This window comes from Lagenorhynchus albirostris, chromosome 7, assembly GCF_949774975.1.
Source record: "Lagenorhynchus albirostris chromosome 7, mLagAlb1.1, whole genome shotgun sequence".
Classification (NCBI taxonomy): domain Eukaryota; kingdom Metazoa; phylum Chordata; class Mammalia; order Artiodactyla; family Delphinidae; genus Lagenorhynchus; species Lagenorhynchus albirostris.
Genome location: NC_083101.1, coordinates 59,483,694 through 59,509,511, shown reverse-complemented (window position 1 = coordinate 59,509,511; position 25,818 = coordinate 59,483,694).

Here is a 25,818-nt window from a genome sequence, read left to right as displayed (position 1 = left end):
GAGTCAAACCAGCATGCTATAGCATATGGCAGATACATTCAGTAAGATTCTCTTAAAGATTTTATACATTTTTTCCCATGGAAAAATTACAGAGTTTTGGTTGCATCTATATTCACGTTTTCATTTATTTCTTAATACATGTTTCCTTTATGAAAGGTTTTTGTTAATCTAAATCTGGTGACATGTTCTCTTTCTCTTCTGTCTCTTTTAAATACAAGACAAGTAGTACTGATTTGTAGTAATTAAGACAGGTCCTCTTGTTTCTGATTCCTCTGTAAGCACATGGAAAGCAGGATACTTCTTATGAAGTTAATCAGCAATCTGTGACATTCAGCACATAGTGTTCCAGTGATCTTTCAAAATGTTTAATAGCATTAGATAGCTTTTGAAGTAATTATGACTAGTGTTCATGAATGCAGCGCTAGGCTTTATGTGTCACTGGATTTTTATTTTTTGCTAAAACGCCATGGATTATAAAGACAAATCATTATTTTATAGAGCTCTACAAAAGGAAAAAAAAAGCTAAATTATTCCATTGGGTATGCATCCTGATTTTAGAGATGTTAAAATTTGAAAAACAACATATGGTAAACACATGTAGCAGTAAATGTTACTACTGGCAGATAGATGCAGGAGTGTTTAGGAGGGAGGGAAATAAGCACAAGCACACAGGGCTGGTGGGAGGAGAGACTGGTCCAGTCTTTCTGGAGGTCATTTGGTTATACCAATCTAAAGCTGTAAAACCATTCATATCTTTCCTCTTAACCAAAAGAAATAGTGAGACACGTGCAAACATTTAGGAGCAACTTCTACGTGTTAGGCTCTGTTCTAAGAACTTGGCATCTATCAACAAAGGGAGCAAAGATCCCTGCCCTTGTGGAACTCACACTAGAACAGAACAGAACATGATTGTGATAGACTGCACTGTGATAAAAACAGATTATGGAACAGTGTTTGATGCATGATTCTAATTTGTAATTAAAAAAAAATAGAAACATTATAAGTACCCTAGAGTAAGTGATTGGTATGATGCACTTAGTCAACTGGGTTTTACTTCCATTTGGGTTTTATTTTATAAATTTTAGCCAGATTTGATTATTAAAAATGTAAATAACTTACATGGGCATGTTTCTATTTTACTAACCAATTTATTTGTGTCCTTCTGTTTTTATTCGCTTGTGTAAACTTATTCTTAAAACAGAGTCTTTATTAGATTTAGAACCTTAAGAGGGCAAGACCAGATAAGTGTGATTCTGTTAGTAAGTATTGACTCAGTGGTTCTCAAAGTAGGGTGCTCTATCAGCAGCAGCAGCATCCCCTAGGATCTTATTAGAAATTCAATATTTGGGACTCTAGTTGCCACCTACTGAATCAGAAACTCTGGAAGCAGGGTCCAGATATCTGTGTACAACCAAGCCCTTCAGCCATTCTGATATACTCTGAAGTTTGAGAAGAACTGCAGTAACTGGGCAGTATAATACATCTGCTATGCTAGTGAAATAAGAGATTATAGGAATCATATTAAAGAAAAATATCTTTTTTTCCCTCTGTTTTTGATAGGCAGTTGTCAGGATAGCCTACAAATGGATTCAGGGCTAAATCGTTGCATGGTATCTGGCTAAATCTCTTTTATTTAATAATGCCCAGCCTACATAGTAGAAAGAGTAGAGAAGTATGCAAATATTCATGAGTTTTTCTGTTTGAGAAATAAAGAAACCTACTATTTAAGTAGTTGAAAGAAAGATATTTTACCTCATAGAATCATGGGAAATAAACTTATGTCTTGACACTAACTAAATTATCTTTAATACAGTGTAAATAAGTTTCATATTGAGCAGTTGACTACTAGAAGAAATAAGAATGTTCAATAAAAATATTTTCAGTATTAAAAATAATATACTTTGGTACATAAAACTCAATTCATAAAAATTACAACTTTATTATATATTTGTAACCACATAATAATTGCCATTATGCCAATTATATTTTTGTTGTATTAACAAATATTCATTAATATGTTATAAATGGCTCAGCTTAGTAGCTAAATTGAGGAACTCCCCTGTGATTGGAGGGGAAGAATGAGATATGAGAGACTAATAAACAAATGGACAACAACCAGACCATATGTGACACTAGAACTCTGACCAACAAGCTTAGGAATCCAAACCACAACCTCTGCATCAATTTGCTCAGAGTGGTTAGGAAAGTCCAGGACTTTCAGGATATTTTCAAGTGAGTGACTACCAACTTTCTTAATTTTTGTCTGCTCCTTCCAACTCAAAACCAACCAGAGAAAGCCAAAACTGCTCCCCAATCAGTCACATAGGGTGCCCTGCTTCTGGTTAACCCGCCTTCAGCTTTTCCATGCTAATAACCTCCTAACAAAGCATACCTGAATTCTTCCCTTTTGTTCACTACAAAGCTCCTTGACACTGATTTTGACAACTATTTTTCAAACATGAGACCAGAAGCACAAGCAACAAAGGCAAAAATAAATAAATGGCACTACATCAAACTAAAAAGTTTCTGCACAGAAAATAAACAGTCAACAAAATGAAAAGGTAACCTACGGAATGGGAGAAAATATTTGCAAACCATATACCTGAGAAGGGTTTAATATTTTATATATATATATATATATATATATATATATATATATAAAGAATTTATACAACTCAATAACAAAAACAGAAAAAATCTGATTTAAAAAATGGGTATTTTTTCCAAGAAAGACATAAAAATGGACAATAGACCCATGAAAAGATGCTCAACATCACTAATCATCAGGAAAATGCAAATCAAAACTGCAATGAGATATCTCCTCATACCTGTTAGAATAGCTACACTCAAAAAGACAGGAGATTACAGGGGTTGGTGAAGATGTTGAGAAAAAGGAACACTTTTGCCCTATTGATGAGAATGTAAATTGATACAAATGCTATGGAAAATAGTATGGAGGATCCTCAAAAAAATTACAATTACTATCCAGCAATTCCACTTTTGGGTTTATATATTTAAAAAAAATGAAAATAGGATCTTGAAGAGACATCTGAACTTCCATTTTCATTGTGGCATTATTCATAATAGCCAAGATATGGAAACAACCTGAATGTCCATCAATGGATGAATGGATAAAGATTTATTTATATCTGTATAATGGAATATTATTCAGGCATGAGAAAGAAGGAAATCCTGCCATTTGTGACAACCCGGATGGGCCTTGAGAACATTATTCTAAGTAAAATAAATCAGAGAAAGACAAACACTCTACAATACCACTTACATGTAGAGTCTAAAAAGCTGAACTCATAGAAATAAAGGGTAGAGTGGCAATTAGCAGGGGCTTGCAGTGTAGGGGAAATAGTGACATGTCAGTCAGTGAATACAGACTTTCAGTTAGAAAGTGAATACGTTATGGGGCTCTAATGCATGGCATTGTAATTATAGTTAACAATACTGTATTATAAACTTGAAAATTGCTAAGAGAGTAGATCTTAAATGATCTTACCACAAAAAGGAATGGCAATTTTGTGATATGATGAGGTGTTAACTAAGGCTATAGTGGTACCCTCACTGTGTCACAAAAGTGTTTCAATTCAACACATTTTACACCTTAAAATTACATAACATTACATGTCAATTGTATCTCAAGTTGAAAAAAATGACAAGTTAGAAGTGTCAGTAACAGCGAGAAGGCAGAGAGTAGAGTGGGTTTTGGCAACAGCAACAAGTAGAGTGGGTTTTAATTTTGTTCTGGGTATTTTGACTTCAGGGTAATTGTGCAACAGGTAAGTAGAAACATCTAGCACGAAGTTGGGAAATAGCACTTGAACTGGGGAGTACAGGCAGATCTAGAAATACTTATTTGGAAATATTCTCCATAGAGATGATGGTAACTTAAGCCATATGTATGAGGGTAATTTCGGATATGGAAGATGTAGAAATAGGAGAGGATCACAAAATATAGTCATACACTGATTCACATATTCATTCAAAAATCCCCGAGCACAGCTATGCCCCTGGGCCTTGTGCTTGGTGCTGAGGGTAGACATGCTGCAAGTCTGCCTATATTTAAAGATACTGGGAAGGAGAAAAAAGCAAAGCAAAACCCACAAGCTGTAATCATCAGAATATTAAAAAAGAAAAACAAAACTAAAACTAAAAGATAAGAAGGCAGTGACGGAATCCCTGGCATAAGAGAATTTCAAGAAGGAAGTAGTCAACAAGTACACGGGCTGTGAATTATTTGAGGGTGATGATGACATTAAGAAGAATGTGATTTGATGTTCTGGGACTATTGGAGATGCTCAATAAAGAGTGCCATTATAGTTATTAGGGTAAACAACATATTGTTAGGTATAAAAAGTAAGTGTAGACTGCCCACCCAAAAGAAAAATAAAAGATAGAAGCTTGAAGAGGTAGGCAGATCACAGGCAAAGTTCTCCAGGAAAGGTAAAGCTTGAGATTATAGGCTGAAAGGAATGATCAAACGGAGAATGGGAAATTGATTGTCATTAGAAAAAGCATAAAAGATGTCTTTAGGACAGGCAAGAGAAGATGAAAGCAAGAATACAAGAAGGAGAGAGAGTCCTTTCTTGGAAATGAAGTAATATATTAGGAATAGATGAAGATACACTATTTAAATGGAGATAGGAAAATTGAAGTTGTTAACATGAATAACTTTAATCCACTTAAAAATGTATAAGCAAATTATGTCATAGCAGGAGAGAGAAGTAGACACAGAAAAGGGGGGGGATTGGAAATATTTCACTTTCGCGGCTATTAGGAATGTCATGGGTAGGTAACTGTTAAGAAATGATAATGATGATGAAACACGAGCAATGCATAGGGCTAGTTGTGTGGTGGAATAGCAAAATAGGAAGCAAACATTTAGATATAGCAGCTTTCTTTTTCAAAGCCTAGAAGAGAGGATTTTATGGAACATCATCTAATTGAGGTGGGGAGGATTAGAGTGGAAGGGAGATTAAAGAGGAGACAGAGGTTGTGGGGTACATGATCTACGACTACCCCATCTTAGAGGTAAAGAACACATGGCTTAAAAAACCTTGCTGATATTGTTAAAATGAAGAATCTGGTCCATAATTCCAGGACAGGGCCTGAGATGCTGCATTTCTAACAAGTCCAGAGCTATCAATGAGAATCTATAGTTTATTAAGAATCCCAAATGATTTGTATGTGCGTTTAAGAGGTATGGGCTTTTAAGTTTGAGAGGTACTGCTATATACCTCACTTTTACCTCTGTGTTGGTAATTGCCAAGAAAATGGTAAAAGGAAAAGAATAAGGAATACTGGGTATTTTCCAGGGGGTTATTCAAGTAGCCAATATGTAGAGTAAGCTAGAAAGGGACTATGCGGTCCAAATACAGCTCTATACTTTGAGAACAGGGAGGGAAAACGATCTGACAGTCATGATGGCAGCTGCTGAACTGAAGCTCCAAAGCTTATCTGACCTCTTGCAACAGTTGAAGTGAGATGAAAATAAATGTTGCTATAGCTACCAAATAATTTCCATAAAGGTTAAACCAATCCTGTGAACTTTCACAGGTTCTTACAGATTTCCCAGTATAACCAACTCCAGTAATGAAAAGATCATGATATTATGCTGGAAATTATCATTTACAATTTTAATTTCTTCCCAAATGTGTAGGTATCTATAACACAACAGCTTTTATCATGAGCATTATTATTTTTGAAGCTTTATTAATGTGGCTGAATGGCAACTTAGGAAAAGTATAACATGACAATACCACCCATGAAAAAGGGTTTGGAGAATCTCCTTATAATATACCCATTTATAGTTGGAAGTTATTGTTGCCAATCATATGAGCACAACAAACATTTTTAATAAAATGTTAATGTTTTGAATAATTTGGAGTGGCATGTTTAAGGATAATGATATCTAAGAGTCAAAATATTAAATGTAAGGATCTATACATTTTAGTTTAAAACATGTAAATTCCCACTCCAAAAATGGATTGCTTAATGTTGTTTCTATATCTATTTGACACCAGAAATATTTGTAATCATTACTTTCGTTTTATACCTTTTTAACAAAGATAAAACTTTATTTAGAGGTTTTAACTTTTTGGTTTTTTGTAAGCACAATTTCAAACCAGATATCCATTCAGTTATAAAGATATCAAAGGCACCACTACCAACAGGCTAAAAGACAAATTCCAGCCTATAATGTATTTTGGCAACTTTTTTTTTTCCTAGTCATGCCTTTTGTTATATAGCAGTTTTCAAATAACTTCCAATTATATAATGAAATCCTCACAAAAGCGCTGGGAGATTAATGGTTTGTGCTGTCAGTTAATTCATGAATAACATCTTTCCTCAGTAGATTTTAAACCATGGAAGAAAGATCGCCATCTCTTGTCATTTCCATTTTCTCTAATATATACAAACATGTTAATGCACCGTAGGAAACTAATAGATTCAGACAAATTTGAGTCTCCAAAGAATATGCTGTACAATTAGTTTTCTGTCACAGTAAAATGTATCCAAATTCTTTACGATCATATTAAACTAATAAGGTGATATAAGGCACAAGTTTTTTTATAATAGCTTTTTTGAGATGTAATTCCCATACTATAAAATTCTTTTTTCGTATAACCTTTTAAAGTGTACAGTACATTAGATTTAGTGTATTCAGCATTGTGTAACCAGCACCACTCTCTAAATTTTATAATGTTTTCATGAGCCAAAAAGAAATCCTGTACCTACTGGCCGCCATTCACATTCTGCTCACCCTTCAGTCCCTGAAAACCACTAATCTGCTTTCTGTGTCTGTAGCATTTCTCATTCGCATCTAAATGGTCATCCATCCAAGCCTGAGATGACATACCCTGTCCAGGATCCAGTCTCCTCCCATCTTATTACTCTACTTGTAACAGAGTAGAGTTTAAGGGAGCAGAAAGAGGAGTGTAGCCTCTCATGATTAACAACAACAATAACAAAAAACAAACAAACAAACTGCTGTTGGAGCTCCAGGCATTAATGCTGCATTCTAGCTAGAGAATTAACGAGAAAAGGAGACAAAGATGGGCGTACTCTCTACATTCAGTGGCACTTCCTAGAAGTTGCTCACTCTGCTTGCACATACATGCTTTTGCCAGAGCTTAGTCTTATGGCACCAAGACTAAGAATCTTTTTCCAAGTAGACATGAACCTAGCTAAAAATCAGCAGTTCTTTCGCTAAAAACAGGGAAAGATGGATATTGGGGGATAACTGGAACTTTCCGTCATAGTGTTAAACCCATTTGAACTTATTAAAATATATTAAGCTAGGGTTTGGAACACCTGAAGAACAATCCTTATGAAAGAGTTTAGAGTGTTAGGGCAGCATTTGTAGTGCCTTTTGATAGTGGCAATCAAATATAAAATCATTAAATATCATATTTGTAACCAGGATATAAAAGTTATGAGATCGGGGCTTCCCTGGTGGCGCAATTGTTGAGGGTCCGCCTGCCGATGCAGGGGATGCAGGTTCGTGCCCCGGTCTGGGAGGATCCCACATGCTGCGGGGCGGCTAGGCCCGTGAGCCATGGCCACTGAGCCTGCGCGTCCGGAGCCTCTGCTCCGCAATGGGAGAGGCCATTACAGTGAGAGGCCTGCGTACCGCAAAAATAAATAAATAAAAGTTATGAGATCGGACCGTGTTTGTCTTGTTCATCACTTTAACCTCACATTCTAGAATACTAGTGACTGACACACAGTTGCTCAAAAAATATTTATTAAATAGATAAATGAATTACTGAACTAATATAGTTATATGTGTTGTTTATAGTTATAGTTGAGCAACAGATTTACAGATATACAAATTACCTAATTATGGGATGAGTTGATAGTTCCGAAACTTATCACTGCCTGTCCCTCCAGCTTTCCCAGGATTTAAGATCTGCTTTGAAAGAAATGATTTAGGTATTAAATAAGACATTGAGAAAGTCTGGATGTTACTGAGCTAAGGTAAAAATCTAACACCTAAATACAGGGTAGTTTTCTTCCTAAGGGCCTGTCAGCAATTATTTCTTTATTGAAGCATTGAATTATTTCTTTAGGTGTTTATTAGTTATTTATTGAGGATTTACAATATGCCAGGTTCCATTGAAACAGTCTACTTTTTTCCCCCATACATGTAGTCTGCAATTATAATAAGAATTATGTTTCTGAGATGATAAGCTTGACAGTCTTGAAAGAAGCAAGAGTTCAAAGTCTGTTTTTTTTTTTTTTAATAAACATAGTATTTGCAATTTTCTAAATGTATAGAAGGCTATCTGGTTTTCTAAGAAAGCATTTCTGATAACTTATACCAAAATTATGTATATATTACATAAAACTTGCATATTTTGTAAAATCTCATGTATTCTAAAATTTATTGGCAGAAAATAATGTATAGTTTCAGTTTAGCATTTAATGAGCTAGGCACTATGGAGCTGTCTCTATCTAAAATTAGTCATAATATGTTGGAGTTGTAAGACTGGAATGATTTAATTTGTTTACTATTTTTGTACATTCATTTAAAATAAATTGAGAGTGTAGTTATATCTCTGCTTTATGAAGTTGAATTTTTATTTCATTCTAAATAGAATAAAATGGAAACCCTTAATTTATTTCACACCTCCTCTTCATTAAAAGAATCAGAATTTCTTTGCTGCATGTAATGAATAGAGTAAGAGAGTTTGTGTTTGAAATTCAGCGGTACCATTTCTACCTCTATGCTCTTGGGAACGTTTATTAACCTCTCTAATCAATTGTCTTATCTATATAAGAACAGTAGTCATAATAACCTGGTAGGATTGTTCTAAGGATTAAATGAGTTGAACCTAAGGCACTTAACATACTTCCTGACGCATAGTAGATATTCAATCAATGTTAACTACTATTGATATTTTAAAGGATCAACTAAGGGGATAGTAGACATATAATAAATGTGTAATTACATGACCCCTGAATCTAATTATATATATATTTATATATATATAAATATATATTCATCAAAATACCACTTGCAAGAAATATTGCACAATAATAAAATAGAATGTGGAAACTGGGTTGTGTAATGGTTCACAGAACAGTTTGATACCAGGGTCTGTGGGTTAAAACCAAAAACAGCAACAACAAAAAACAACTTGTGGGCTTCCCTGGTGGCGCAGTGGTTGAGAGTCCGCCTGCCGATGCAGGGGACGCGGGTTCGTGCCCCGGTCCGGGAAGATCCCACATGCCACGGAGCGGCTGGACCCGTGAGCCATGGCCGCTGGGCCTGCGCGTCCGGAGCCTGTGCTCCGCGACAGGAGAGGCCACAGCAGTGAGAGGCCCGCGTACTGCAAAGAAAAAAAAAAAAAAAAAAAAAAACAACTTGTGTAATAGTACATTTACACAATAACTTTCTCACAGCTCAAGTTTTGTTCATGGGTAAAGTTTAGATATAGTTGTGGGAATTAAATTAGTTGATACATACAAAATACTTAAACCAGTGCTTTACATATTGCTTATTTTTACTAAATGTTATTTATGGCATATGGCTTAATTGAGATCCTGAACTTAAATCAGCTTGAGTTGAATTTTGACTTCACAATGTATTAGTGGTAAGACATTTTGGAGTATATTCTGGCAACTGTTAGCTTCCATTTTTTTAACTGAAAATGTGGAAAATAATCTCACTTTTTGTGAGTATTAATGGAAATACAAGAGACTTTTGTGAATGCCAATTGAAGATATATGAAATAAAGTATGGAAATCTTAGCATTGTACTATTTATCCATTGCTAACTAAATATTATTTTTCTAAACCCACCATATTGTCTTTAAAATAATTTGCAATTATTTAGAATTATTTATAATTATTTAAAATAACTTCACAATTTTTAGGGTTCCAAATCATTTAAAAATTCAACCTTTTGTCATTCCCTTTAAAAATTGAACTTTTCAGCAAAATTGAGCCAAGAAGAAATAAAGTACTCCAAACTGTTTTAACATCAGAGAAATCACCATCTGAAATGCCAATTCCATGAATTTTTCCAAACAGCCACATATCCAATAAATCCATTAATTAATAGCTGTAATCTATAGAAATACTAATTCAAGTACAACTTTTTAAGATTTCTGCAGTAATTTGACAGTTATATAGACATTACTATGACGCATGCCTCCTTGAATATCATAGGTTTAGGATATTAGACTTCCAGAATTACCAATCTCTCTCTTTTTTTTTTTTTTCTGAAGTTTGCTTACTTGGCTCAGCATAAGATCTTTCTGAGTGGTTATTCCTCCAAAGATAAGTAGCACAAATGAAAGAAGTATACCTGATCAAATTCATTTAGCTAGAATCTTATTACCTGAAATAAAATTTCCTGAAATGCATCAAGGACCACCCTAAGGACCACATTGTCAGTGCCAATGTTATTGACAGTTTAATAACTGATCCTTCACCACAAATCTCTCCCCTAAAAATATTTATCTCATTCATATCATGTTAAAATGGACTCTTTCCTCTTTAAGTATATCCCAGTATTCAGTATTCTTGCCTGAATCAGGCCATGTAAATCATCGAAAAAGGTAGATTAAAGTTGAGGTGGGCCATATTTCTGCTTTGGCTTTCTTATATGCCTAAAATCACCTCCCTGGCTTGGCCTTCGGTTTGAGAAACAACTAGCCAAATGCATTTAATGTCATTTCTAGAATCCCTGAATTTAAACATAAGCAGTGACTTCAAGTCTGAGTGTCCAACATATCTAATCAGTATAACAATGTCAGTAATACAAACAAGGATGTCCTTTGGATTTACTGTTACTGAGTATTCACATTCAGATACAGATAAGCATTCTGTGTGTAACTGGAGAACATAAATAACCTTATGTGCTTTTTATGTTGAAATTCTATTATTCAGTTGAAAATGTCAATTTATATTGGAAATATGCAACACAGTGCCTGCAGGAGTAATCTAGCATCTGATAGTGCTAAAAGAAATCATTGTTTCTGTATTATAATGTCAAATCTTAAAGCTCGACTTTAAATCTTTAATAATAAAATGGTAATAACCATTAAAAATTTCAATTAGTGTATCCAAGGAGTTCATTCCACGATGGCAATACTGAATATTGATTCTAACACTTAATTTAACATTTGCCCCAAATTTAAATTGATGCACCTCTTGATAAAAGAGGGGAACACTGGGGGCAAGTCACTATAATTCCTTGATTGACCTTCTGAAGTATAAGCATTCAGATCACACTAGATTCTTGGGAAAGACTTCCCTTTCAACCAACATCAGTAGGAAGTAGATCTTCTGAAGAGATCTTTTCCTTCCTTGCTCCCATAGGGAAAATGAAAGCAGAAAGCAGTAGAATAGTGAGCCTGGGACACTGGCAAGGTTAGTCCATGTGCATTCGGATTAGTAAAAGGGATGGGAAGCAGAGACATCTATGGAGGGCTAGTAAGCAGTGTAACCACTTGGGAACAAGGAGACCTGGGGCCATGGCCAGTAACTGGAGTGAAACACAAGTGGATTAAGAATCAGATACTCAGAGTACAGTCGAGTCTCTGCCACCTCTTGGTTCGGTGACTTTGACCAAGAAAGTCTGAGCATTCATTATGGAAGATTTAACTCCACACATGCATTTCAATTTGAAGAATAAGAACAATACATTTTAATGTGAATATTTATACTTCAGTGATAGTAATAGTTTGTTTTCCACTAACATTTGATCAGAAGAATGTTAGAAACATTTTATTTCACTCAAGTGGTTCCTATTACTGTCAAAATCATTTCCACATATGATAATGCCTCCTAAGAATTAAATAGCATTCCTTTGTCAGATAAACTATGTTATATAATGTTTCCTTCATTTGTAGTAGAAAAGATTTAATGAATAGAAATCTGAGAAAAACGTATCCTCCAAAGCAACACCACTCATAAGGAATTTACATAATGGATGTCAATTTTCTATCTTCTATGAACTTGTAACACATTACACAGTAGAGCACCTGCGTATATACCAGTCATTCATGAGTTTTCTAAAGGGCTCATAAATGCTACTAATTTCTTCATTGAGGGTAGAAATGAAATCTTCAGTTTCCTTATTTTGTTCATATAGAATAGTATCTACCTCGAAGGAAGCAAATTCAAGGGCGTAATAAATGTGTGTTGATGAGCAAGTTACCACAGCATCAAAATGATAAAACTCTTGCAAAGCACGTTAACTACTAAATATGATCACATGTGATGGTAATCAAATGTCTTGATTTAATGACAGTAATAATAACCAGTTTCATAAAGTGCTATTGGAATACTACAATGAACTATGGAATACTACATGATCTTTAAAATGATGATAGAGAATATTTATAGTCATGGAGAGATATATATTACCCACTGATTAAAGCAAAGAGATCAGTTGGATTATGGTATGCTAATCACATTTGTACACAGTAACGTGTGTGTGTGTGTGTGTGTGTGTGTGTATTTGACACTGTTAACTGAGTATAACTGAGAAGGCTTTTTAAAATAATATATGCAAAATACATTTTGCTTGCAAATGTGTCCCTCACCCATAGTTCCACAAGAAGCAAAAGAGACAAATTTTCTCTGCTTGTTTGTCATCCCTGCATTAAAGAGCTGAAATTAGAGTAATTAATTTCAAATCACAATAGTGATGTGAGCTGAGTAACAGTAATGCTATTTCAGACAAATGTAGTCAAAATTGTCAAGTTATATGTACACTAATTATACATAAAATAAAATTTTTCATGATATTGAATCACTATTTAACATTTTATGATCTTGAATTAAAATGCAATACCTCTACTAATACAAAATGTTTTTGGTTGTACTTTTTTAGGTCTCAGGGTGGTGAACTTTTTCTTTGAATTCCTAACCTGTGAGCCTATGGTAAGATTATAATTAATATACTAAATTTTATAGTTTTTCTCTATTACCCCTGCTTGATTAATAACAGTAAAGGGAATTTGCATAAGTAGCTTGATACTTTACCTTACTTTTATGGAAATTCTGAAGAAACTATGTGATATTTTCTATCTAATGTTTAGGTTCTTGAGTAGATTATAGTAATATAGTCATTTGATGTAGCCTTTGATAGGTTTCTAAGTGAATTTGAAGCATCGTTCAGGAATGACAATTTTATATATTAAAAATATTTATAGCGAGGTCTATTTGATGCCAATGAATAAGGCAATGAGTTATTGAAAGTAAAACTTATAAAATTATAACCTGTCAGGATTTATCAAAATTGGGTTCTTCTATTAAAACTTGATGTTGGAGCTTTAGAGAGTTGAAAGTAAAATATGTAAGTATGGAAATAGAGATGATAAGAAATCACCAGTAACTTCTAAGGTGATTTGGGGAGGTGTTATTTATTTGTTAATTTCTGTGGTTAATGCATTCAATAACGTGTTAAAAATGTGAATATGGATTACATTTATAATTGATTACTACAGAATATAAGTAAACATAAGTCTGTGTTGTGAAACTGATTGGGTTATTTTAGTAAAAGGATTTTCAGTGTTTATCTGTTCCTTAATAGTAAACATGATAAAGATTTAGCTTGTAATTGACATATAAAATACAGATAATATGGGCATTTGTATCATTCATTTCATATCTGGGGGGAACGATATCTTTGGAAACACAGAGGCAATTGACTCCGTCTCCTCTTTATCTGGTAATTCAGCACTATTGAAATGTATCTTGAAGAAGTTGTTTTAAGAGACTGTAGGCAACCACCTCTGGGCACTCTAATGTGTTCCCTTTGGTGATATTTTTAGAAACAATGTAAGATTATGAAAAACAAGTGTCACATAGAATCAAGGGAAAATCCCTCTGCCCTTCCAGAAGGATTCTGCTGAAAATGGAAGACATTTTATAAAATGTTATTTGGATATGCATAGAACGATAATTTTATCCTTGAGAAGTTATTTTTTTAATTTGTAACTTATATTTGTATTATAAGTTATATATTGTAACCTACAAATCATTTCATTTTATAAAATGGTACAAAATATTTTTAAAATTCATGTCATCTCCTGTTTTTTTAATATTCTTATGTAAACATACACAGAGAAAATTGCTCATAGCTTAAGTGCAGTCTCAGTGAATTGTCACAAAATGAACACACCCATATAACCAGCACTCACATAAATAAAAAAAAAAAAAAGATAAAAATTAGAGTACATTGTAGCCCCCACCTTAATTGCTCTTTTCTAGTAACTATACCCACAGAACATAAACACTATCTTGAATTCTAGGAAGATAGATTACTTTGCCTACTTAATCACGTTTTACAAATGAAAACATATGATAGATACTGCTTTGCTTCTTTTGCTCAAAGTTACATTTGTAAGATTATATGCTGTGGTAAATCACTCCTTCTCGTTACTGTGTAGTTGGCAACTGTGTGAATATACCAAATTATGGTCCTTTCTCCCATTTATAAGCATGTGGATAGCTTCTGGAGTTTGGCTCTTATGAGTAACAGTCATATGGATATCTGGAACATGTCTTTTAGGGAATATGTGTATATATTTTGTTGGGCATATAGGCTGTGCATATGTTCTGCTTTAGGAGAGAGTGACATTTTACCGAAGTGGTTATTTCAGGTTTCAACAGCAGGATGTGAGAGTTCAGTTGCTCTAGATACTCAGTAACACTGGGATTTTTCATCCTTCTCTTTTAGCCACTTTGTTGTGTATATAGGGATATTTTAATTTGAATGTCCTGAAGATTAGTGGTCCTAAAAACTTATTTTTAAAAACTATTTGTCGTATTATCTATTATCTATCCTTTTAAAATTATGTTATTTATCCTTTTTTTTATCATATACATATGGGTATTGAATCCTTTGCTGGATATATACACTGATATGCTAGGGTGCCTTAACCTGATTCATAAGAGCCTACTGTTGAAGTGTCAAGAATTTTGAGAGCTGCTTAGTAGTTTTAAAAGCACCATGGTAGAAGTATTTACACCACATATATTGGCAAACACTAAAAAAAATAGGACTTTTCTTCTGGAGTACAAGGTGTTAAACATTTACTAGCACACCACTGGATATTTATATTGTATATGAAACCATTGGTGGAATTTTTCATCTCCTGTTGATGTCTCTTGATGAATAGAAGTTCTTCATTTTAATTTATTCTAGTTTCTTAGGTTTATTTCTTGTGTGATTACTTTTTGTATGATTTTGTGTCCTATCTAAGAAATAGTTGCCTTAGCCATGGTTGCTAAGATATTTTCCTTTGGTTTCAATAAAAGCTGTATTGTTTGAACCTTCACATTTAATGATCTCCAGGTATTAAAGATATTGTTCTATAATATTATCTTGTGTGCTTAAGATAGTTAGCTGGATAGCTTTTCATTAAGATAGTAAATGCTTTGTGTATATGTTAAATTTTTTGTTGTAAAATTTATATATAAATATGAAGACACTGATATTTATGATTATTTAATAATGTAATGTAGCTACATATAAGCAATTTGTAGTATTTCATAAAGTTAATATATGTATTTATGCATTGTTCACTATAAGTTTCACATGCCAAAATCAGGTGGCCATAATTTTGAAATATCCAAAAGCATAACAAAATTAATATTTGATTTTAACCTTACATGTATTATAATTTATTTCTATTATATATTATGGAGTGAACCAAAAGTCTGCAAAATAAATATTCCACACAATCATTAAAAAACTCAGAATAAAATGGATAGCTAGTGAGAAGCAGCCACATAGCACAGGGAGATCAGCTCGGTGCTTTGTGACCACCTAGAGGGGTGGGATAGGGACGGTGGGAGGGAGACGCAAGACGGAGGAGATATGGGGATATATGTATATGTATAGCTGATTCACTTTGTTATAAAGCAGAAACTAACACACCATTGTAAAACAATTATACTCCAAAAAAGATGTTAACAAAAAAATCACCTTAAAAAAAAAAAAAAAACCTCAGGATATTGGCTAACCTTTTGGCATTCAAATAAAATTATTATTAAAATATATTTAGTTGCTTCCAAAATATTGTCTAATAAATTGAATAAACATGTGAACACCATGATAAATACAGCCTGAAGGCTTGACTGCAAAGTATTATTGTATGAACTTCATTAAGATTTTATTTGCCTTGTGATTAGTATATAGAGAGATAGTTATAGATACATATAGATATAAGTATGAAAGTTTTGACAGAACACAGCAGTGCACCACAGCAGTGCACCACATACTAGTGTTTTGTGTCTGATAAGAATGATAGTATTAAAAACGGTATTATTTCTCCCTTAAAATTCTGAGTCAGTTATATAAATATGTGTGTGTTTACCACAGATTATATTGTCCTATTATGCATCTTTTGTGAGTTGAATATGTGTTTCCTCTCCAAGTTATCATCTTGATTTAAATACATTCAATTTCCTCCATAATAGTTGAAATATTTGAGAGATGTAATGAAACATAATGGAATTAAATGATTATTTTCAAATGGAAAGTTCAATAGTTTCAATATGCACATGTCAAATTTAGACTGTTTCTTTTTTAATCTCTGGGTTTTTATTCCAAGCCAGTTCATTGACTTCAGAGTAACTCATAACTCAATGGAAGTGCAAAAGCAAGCCATATAAAATGATGTTTCTATTTTATTTTTTAAATTATTTTATTGAAGTATAGTTGATTTACAATGTTGTGTTAGTTTCTGCTGTACAGCAAAGTGATTCAGTTATACATATCTGCATTCTTTTACATATTCTTTTCTATTAACGGTTTATCACAAGGTATTGAATATAGCTCCCTGTGCTATACAGTAGGACCTTGTTTATCCACCCATTTGCAGCAACATGGATGGACCTAGAGATTATCATACTAAGTGAACTAAGTCAGAAAGAGAAAGACAAATACCATATGATATTACTTATATGTGGAATCTAAAAAATGACACAAACAAACTTATCTATGAAACAGAAACAGGATCACGGATATAGAGAACAGACTTGTAGTTGCCGAGGGGGAGTGGGGGAAGGATGGATTGGGAGTTTGGGATTAGCAGATGCAAACTAAAGTGATGTTTTTAACAATTATTATTTTTCAAATCTTTATAATAGTGAGAAATCTGAGAAAAATTGGGGGTTTATAGATTAATCCTTGAAATTAAATAAAAATGATACTGATTTATTTTCATATGTTTGGAGAGCCTGGGATTTGTATCAGAGCTGTTATTCTTTTGACGTTGTTGCCTGTTTGAGGTAGCCAAAGATGATAAAATATAGAGTGTGTACTAATTAAAAGCTAATTAGGTGATTTTCACTTTTACTACATTACTAATCACTGTGGGATAATTAAAGCAGGAAGGACAAAGGTGAGTGAAACACTGAAGAATGTCTTGAAGATTGGTCCAAAGAGTTTACATAGCAGTAATGGGTCTGATCCTGTACTAGCCGTTTTAAATAGCTAAATAATGAGTTTATCTGTGAAATACAGCACAGGTTACACAAACCTTACTTCATGAAGGTGTCTGTCACTGAAGATAAATGATACTTAAAGGAAGAAAATCCATGAAGACACAGACAACATACAGAAGTAATTGATGGCAGGCAAATATACTTTATTTCATGTTCACAGAGATTACAGAGTTTAGGGACAAATAAAGTTCAAAGATACACAGTTAACATACTGAAGGAAGAAAAACAGTAGAAACTGAAGAATTATCAACATGTAGAATATTTTATTATGCATAATTTGAGCCCCAAACTAACCCTTTAGAAAAGCCTAAAAGAAAAAAAAAAGTAAAATACATTCAGAAAAATCCAAGTAACTAAAAAGTTTTGGTAATATAATGAAGACTGAACTTTAGAATAAAATTATTGGACACACAAAATATTAGCTATATAGTTTTAGTTCCTATTCAACGATGTATTTATTTCCTTGAACTATTAAAGTACAATGTTTTGTTTTTCTCCCCCTGAAAAGTAGAAATATTTTCTAGTTCCTGGCCTAATATCTGGCAATAGCATATGTTCTCTAAAATTTTGCTATCTAGAAAATCAGTTCTATGTAAACTAGAGAAAAGTTTTCGTGTTTCTTTTGCTAAATAAAACATTTGTTTTCTGAAACACATCCTCTTTCCAAACTTTTCTTCCCTCCCTCCCTTCCTTTTTTCCTTCGTTTCTTTCTTTCTGCCAACATTTATGAAGAACTTACTCTGTACTAGGAAGATGGCTAACTAATGTTGCAATGGTGCAACAGACAAGACATATATATATATTTATCAATTTCACAGTAGAAATTAGATTAAATAAGGTAGAAAAAGGATTAAATAAACAAAAAGTAAATCTCAATTTTGATAAATGTTATGAAGAAAAACATTCCCAAATATAAAACAGCTGGGACAGGAGTTGATGTTTAATGCTTCAAAGGAAAAGTAGAGTTCCCCATATGAAGGGATGAAGAGGGGAAGGAGTATAAAGAGATTTCTAGCCTCTGAGGGAAAGGGGAAAGGGGAGCTGGAATGTTCAAAGAGTGTAAAGAATGTTAGTGTGCCTGGACCATAGTAAGTGAAAAGGAAGGAGGCATGAGATAAGGTTTAGCCTTGTAAGCCATGATAAGTATATTGGATTTTATTATAAATGCCATTGGAAGCCATTGAACATTTTTAAGCAAAGGCGTATAGTAATCTAAATCAAATTTTAAGAAAAGTGCTTTGTGGAGAACTAACTTTTAGGAGGAGATGTTTGCTGAGTTCAGAGAGAGAAAAATGTGATCCCTTGGACCAGGATGGGATCACAGTGTATTTTGGAGGTAGAACCACAAGGATTTATTTAATTTGAAGTAGATGGTGAGAGAAAAAGAGGCAAGCATGAATTCTAGATTTGAACAATTGTTTGTGTAGCAAAACCATTCACAAGTGAGTTGGTCTAGATGGAGTTGGGGGGCAGGTTCTACTAATAGAATCAATAACTCCATTTGGGATCAAGAATATGTTGTCTAAAAAAAAAAAAAAGAATATGTTGTCTTACCTCTTTCTACTTCAGGTATGATTTGCAATTGTTACTTCAAATGAAAACCATATTAGGAATAGGGAATGAGGATTCAATACTGTATATTCTAAGGATTCATTAAAACCAATGATCTGGCAAACCATCTTTTTATAGCTAATTGTCCTGGGCTGATGGTTATAGAAGTATGTGTGAATTGATATGTGTGATGGTTATAGAAGTATGTGTGAATGGGTGCCAATGGTAACTATTGGCACCCAAGCATTCTATGGAATGAGGCTGAGATTAAATAAACATTTAATAGAACAGACTTCAACAGTCTTTGGGATTATAAAATGAGTTCATAGTAAGATCTGGACAGTATATGAAGGAAAGGATCAGCAATGGCTGAGTATTTAAAGAAATAACTGGAAAGAATAGGAAGAGTTTATGCCAATGAGCAAAGAATTTCCAACTTTAACATGAACTCTCACAGGAGAACAGAAGTAGAAATAGGAGGATAAATTTACTGGAATAAGTAGAAATTGAAAGATCTCTATAAACTTCTGTCATCATCATCTTCTCTAGAAAATTGCATCTCTCAACTTGAAGGAATCTAAGAGAGGAGAAATGAAAACAGTATTTTTTCTCATTCTGTTAACTTTCAAATAGGTTTCTATATATTCATATCTGCCTTTTTGACAAGGTGAAAACATTGGAAACTGAAACTTTCCTGTCATTCTTTGTCTCTGGAGGTGGGACAACTGATTGTCATGCTTTGCAGCACAAAATACCTTATTTCACATATTTAATAGCTAACTATATCATAATGGATATCCGTCCACAAACCCACAATCTGACCTGTATTCTGACACATTTTACCTGAAAATTTGACCTTAGGAATTTTTTGCATTTAGTTCAAACCATCCCACTATATATATCTATATATTGAATATATATATATTCAATGTATCAATTATATATATTCAATTTTCAATCTCAGATTCAAATAAATGGGCTAAGTATGTTATTTAATATCTGTTGTTTTTGTTATAGTCACATATTCAATGAGTTTATTTCAATATATAATTATTACAGAAATACAAATATATTTTCTATAAAAACACAAGAACATGCATTTATTTCAACTATTGCATCTTATTCCAACCTGGTAGATGACAAGGAGAGATAATGTCATTATGAATACCTTGCTATTTTGAAATAAATTTAAAAGTAAAAGGTTTTTCAAACCAAATTGATGTCTCTATTATACGCTTAAGTCAAGTCACGATTATTTTAGCCCATAAGGAAATTATCAGAAATTATAATGGTAGCACTAAAAACTTGGCATAGAAATTCTGCTGGTTTCCTAGCACTCTTGCCACATGTACTGGGATGGACAATAATCTGTATTGTTGTAAAAGGAAATGGAACAATGTGGAGGGTGGAGAAAGGCTGAGGGGGTTGAGGAAAATTTGTTATTACTCCAAAATACATAGCAAACAGATCCAATAGTTATTATTCTGATGATACTTTCATTGCGCTGGATATTTATAGGAGGTAATGGGGAGGGAGGGAGAGAGTGGGAAGAGAGAGAGAGAGACAGAGAAGACACAGATTACAGATACTCTATTTTGAAGAAGTGTAATTGGGATGCACCTTCCCACTACCCTTGCCTCTACCTTAAAAACACCATTTGAAAATACCTGTGAATCAATGGACAAATCGTAAACTCTGAACATCTATAATTTGGGAGCAAGCGTGTTTTTATTTTCCAAGTGTAGACTTTTAAAATAAGATTTTTGCCCCAGCTATAAAATCTCTAAAGTGAACGCACTTAAGGTAGACTCTCCCCTGGAAAGTTGTGAGGTTTGTCTCTAACCTCAAGAGGTTCTAACGGGTCTCATAGTAAAATTGGTTTCCCATGTTCATAGGATCTGTCCATCCACTAGGATATAAATCTGTTATAGAGATGGGATTACCATGACATCACTGTTGTACTGTGAGTCTGTTCATCCACTAGGATATAAATCTGTTATAGAGATGGGTTTACCATGGCGTCATTATTGTACAGTGAGTCTGTTCGCAATAGCAGAGTAAACATGTTTATCACTATGCATATTGATTATTTTGTCACTGCAAAGAGGCACTTTTCAAAATTGGAAATAATTATAACATATACACATATTTATGTATTATGTTTAAATACACTTTTATCTAGTAAGCCAATCATTAAAGTAAGATATTTTTACTTCAAATTATTCATAAAATTTAATTTTATTCATGAACTTTCACAGTTCCCTAAAAGTGTCATTAGTGAGTAAGTCAATTGTTCTTCTAATGTAAATTTCAAGCATGACAGATAAAATATTACATAAAAGGCTTACTGTGCAAAATTGTTTTGAATACTATTGCTAGAGCATTTGCCCATGCATGAAATAGAGAGATAAAACTACAAAATTTTCAGGTCAAACCACAGTATCAGGAAAAGGTTGAATATAAATTAAGGATGAAATCCAATATATTTGGGAGGGACTTCATTTTCTTCTTGAGAAATCAAAGAAAGGCACACTTATTAAACTTGGTATGAAATTTCTCAAGTAAAACCTAAAAAACCTGACTCTATTAAGAACACATATAACAAAAGCACTGGCTCGTTCAGTGTTTCATTTTAAACTTTTGGAAGTGATTTTAGTTAAGAGTATATACACAAAGGATTAGAAGACATTATGCCTATTTTAAAGGGCACGTGGAGAAAGAATTTCACCAGGGATCAAGTATGTGAGAATATTCATTCCTTAATGTGTCCCACAGAGACTTGCTGAAAGTAAACACATGCATAACGAGTGCCAGTCACTGGCCTACAGACTGAATAAGAGCTCATTTTGGAGCTCTCTGAGGAGTGAAGGGGAAGGATATGTGGGTGTATACATCATAAGTTAACCCAACAACAATAGTAAGAAGTATTGAGCACGCAAAATGTGCCAGGTGATGTGCTAAATTCCTTACAATGATTATCTCTTTTAATCCGCATAATACCTCTGTGAGAGAGGGACTTTTGCTTCCAGTAAAATTGAGATTAAGAGAAAGTGTGAAATTTGCTCAAGGCTGCACAACCGGAGAGAACTATAACAGAGATGATAGATCCTATTAGAAGGACATGAAGAAAACGTTATAGGAGAGGCTAGGATAATAATAAATGCCTACTGGAGTCTATGATGGTGTCCTCCCTTGTGGGTGTTAAATTTGAGCAGGAGTAAGATTATAGAAAGAATATGAGATTTGCAAGGTAGTGAAGGCAGATAAGGGGAATGTTTCCATCTAATAAGATTTTCTGGGAGCATTGCCTTCTGGCCTTCATTTTATCATTTATAATATGTGATAGTGGTACAACATGATTTCTAAGGTGTTTTCTTTTGAGTACTGGAATTTTATGATGTTATATCTATTTACTCTACATAAAAATAAAGGAAGCTGCTTCTGAGTAAATCTGAAGCATCTGAGACTTTTGCCAGTATACCACTGATTCTTTTATCCTGAGGGTTAGAAAAATTCCTAAATGATTATTTAGTGCATCGCAAATAATGATGATGATAATACTAACAACAACAACATCAGGAAAAGACCATTGGATTTGGCCAGGAGAAAATCATTGAAATCTTAGCAATTCATTGACCATATTGAGATCTTTTCTTTTTTTTTTTTTTTTTTTTTTTTGGTATGCGGGCCTCTCACTGTTGTGGCCTCTCCCGTTGCGGAGCACAGGCTCCGGACGCGCAGGCTCAGCGGCCATGGCTCACGGGCACAGCCGCTCCGCGGCATGTGGGATCCCCCCGGACCGGGGCACGAACCCGTGTCCCCTGCATCGGCAGGCGAATTCTCAACCACTGCGCCACCAGGGAAGCCCCTTGAGATCTTTTCTTAAATGAGTGTTCTGACAAACTGGCATGTTGACTCTGTGAATATATGTGATTATGTGCTTAGTTTGTAGTTGTGTAATAAATATGGTTTACATGAGTATTCTGTTTCTTAGCTAATAAAAGTAATACGGATATAAAAATTCCCTTGAGTACTATTTATCAAGCCAAAAGAATTTAAAGAAAATATCATCTACATGTTTTTATATCAAGTAGAAGAAGTATTAGAAAAAATGAAAACAACATGCATTCATTATAAGAGCCTTGGGTGTTCCTATTTTTATGTTGCTTGAGACAGTATAATTATGCCAGAAAAGAAACCCAAAAACATGTTTAGCTATATATAAAATATCCCCTATTTTGAAAGAAATTAGATATGAAAGAGTTCAGTTGAGAAATTATATACGAAACAAAATCATCTGAGAATAAAGTAGGAACATACTGTAAGAGGAAAGTGGTGATGGCATGTCCAGTTTTAGAATGACATAAGTTCAGCTATTTGATGCTGACAGACTGCATTTCCAATCAAAAAGCACATCTCTAATGATGACCAGTGCATTTTGGTAGACACACCACCAAAATAATGAAAAGCATTCAGAGACTTATATGGCCTGCCTATGAACTTTCTTTTTAATTCAGTAATGGTCTAGTTAATGTAATCATTATTACTAGCTAAAACTACATTGTAAAGAAAAAATAATTCTGTTCTTAAAGTCTGTGTTACTACTCTCTGCTTATCAAAAGAAAAGCAAGATTAACTTATGTTTACTTAGAGTAGGAAACTGGAAAATTAAAGGTAATAATTTTTGTTCCAGCCAGCCCTAGTAAATTTATCTGAAATAAAAATCAAGACCCCAAATAGCCAAAGCAATCTTGAGAAATAAAAACGGAGCTGAAGGAAACAGACTCCCTGACTTCAGACTATACTACGAAGCTACAGTAATCAAGACAGTTTGGTACTGGCACAAAAACAGAAATATAGATCAATGGAACAGCATAGAAAGCCCAGAGACAAACCCACACACATATGGCCACCTTATCTTTGATAAAGGAGGCAGGAATGTACAGTGGAGAAAGGACAGCCTCTTCAATAAGTGGTACTGGGAAAACTGGACAGCTACATGTAAAAGAGTGAAATTAGAACACTCCCTAACACCATACACAAAACTAAACTCAAAATGGATTAAAAACCTAAGTGTAAGGCCAGACAGTATAAAACTCTTAGAGGAAGACATAGGCAGAACACTATGACATAAATCCCAGCAAGATCCTTTTTGACCCACCTCCTAGAGAAATGGAAATGAAAACAAAAATAAACAAATGGGACCTAATGAAACTTCAAAGCTTTTGCACAGCAAAGGAAACCATAAACAAGACAAAAAGACAACTCTCAGAATGGGAGAAAATATTTGCAAATGAAGTAACTGACAGAGGATTAATCTCCAGAATTTACAAGCAGTTCATGCAGCTCAATATCAAAAAAAACAAACAACCCAATCCCCAAATGGGCAGAAGACCTAAATAGGCATTTCTCCAAAGAAGATACACAAATTGCCAACAAACACATGAAAGGATGCTCAACATCACTAATCATTAGGGAAATGAAAATCAAAACTACAATGAGGTATCACCTCACACCGGTCAGAATGGCCATCATCAAAAAATCTGGAAACAATAAATGCTGGAGAGGATGTGGAGAAAAGGGAACCCTCATACACTGTTGGTGGGAATGTAACTTGATACAGCCACTATGGAGAACAGTGTGGAGGTTCCTTAAAAAACTAAAAATAGAACTACCATACGACCCAGCAATCCCAGTACTCTGCTGGGCGTATACCCTGAGAAAACCATAATTCAAAAAGAGTCATGTACCACAGTGTTCATTGCAGCACTGTTTACAATAGCCAGGATATGGAAGCAACCTAAGTGTCCATCGACAAATAAATGGATAAAGAAGATGTAGCACATATATACAATGGAATATTACTCAGCCATAAAAGGAAACGAAATTGAGTTATTTGTAGTGAGGTGGATGGACCTAGAATCTGTCATACAGAGTGAAGTCAGTCAGAAAGAGAAAAACAAATCCTGTATGCTAACACATATATAGAATCTTTAAAAAAAAAATGGTTCTGAAGAACCTAGGCTCAGGACAGGAATAAAGATGCAGATGTAGAGAATGGACTTTAGGACATGGGGAGGGGGAAGGGTAAGCTGGGACGAAGTGAGAGAGAGGCAGGGACATATATACACTACCAAATGTAAAATAGATAGCTAGTGGGAAGCAGCCACATAGCACAGGGAGATCAGCTTGGTGCTTTGTGACCACCTAGAGGGGTGGGATAGGGAGGGTGGGAGGGAGACACAAGAGGGAGGAGATATGGGGACATATGTATATGTATAGCTGATTCACTTTGTTATAAAGCAGAAACTAACACACCATTGTAAAGCAATAAAGATGTTAAAAAAAATCATTTAAAAATACTGCTTAGGAAAGTGCTTTTCATTCATTCATTCAAAATTCCGTGAACTTCTAAGAAAAAAGTAAGTACATAACTAAATACCCAGACGATATTCTAATATAATCTTTGAAAGTTATCTTTATGGACGTGAACTCAATGTATATATGTGTTTTCATCCACTTTATTGAACCTGTGGTTTGAAATGAGCTGCTTTTGCATCAAATGTATGTTATATTAATTTTACTCTAATGAGCGATTTTATCTTTCATCTATAAAAACAAAAAGAATGAGAAATATTCAGGCAGGCAGACCTTATACAAATTCAAGCAATATTAAAATATTTCATCATATGATTGTCATTTTATATGCTCAAATTTTCAGAAGACAAAATTGTCTTAACCACAGACTTCTTACTTTATAATTTCTGTACCACACTAAGATAT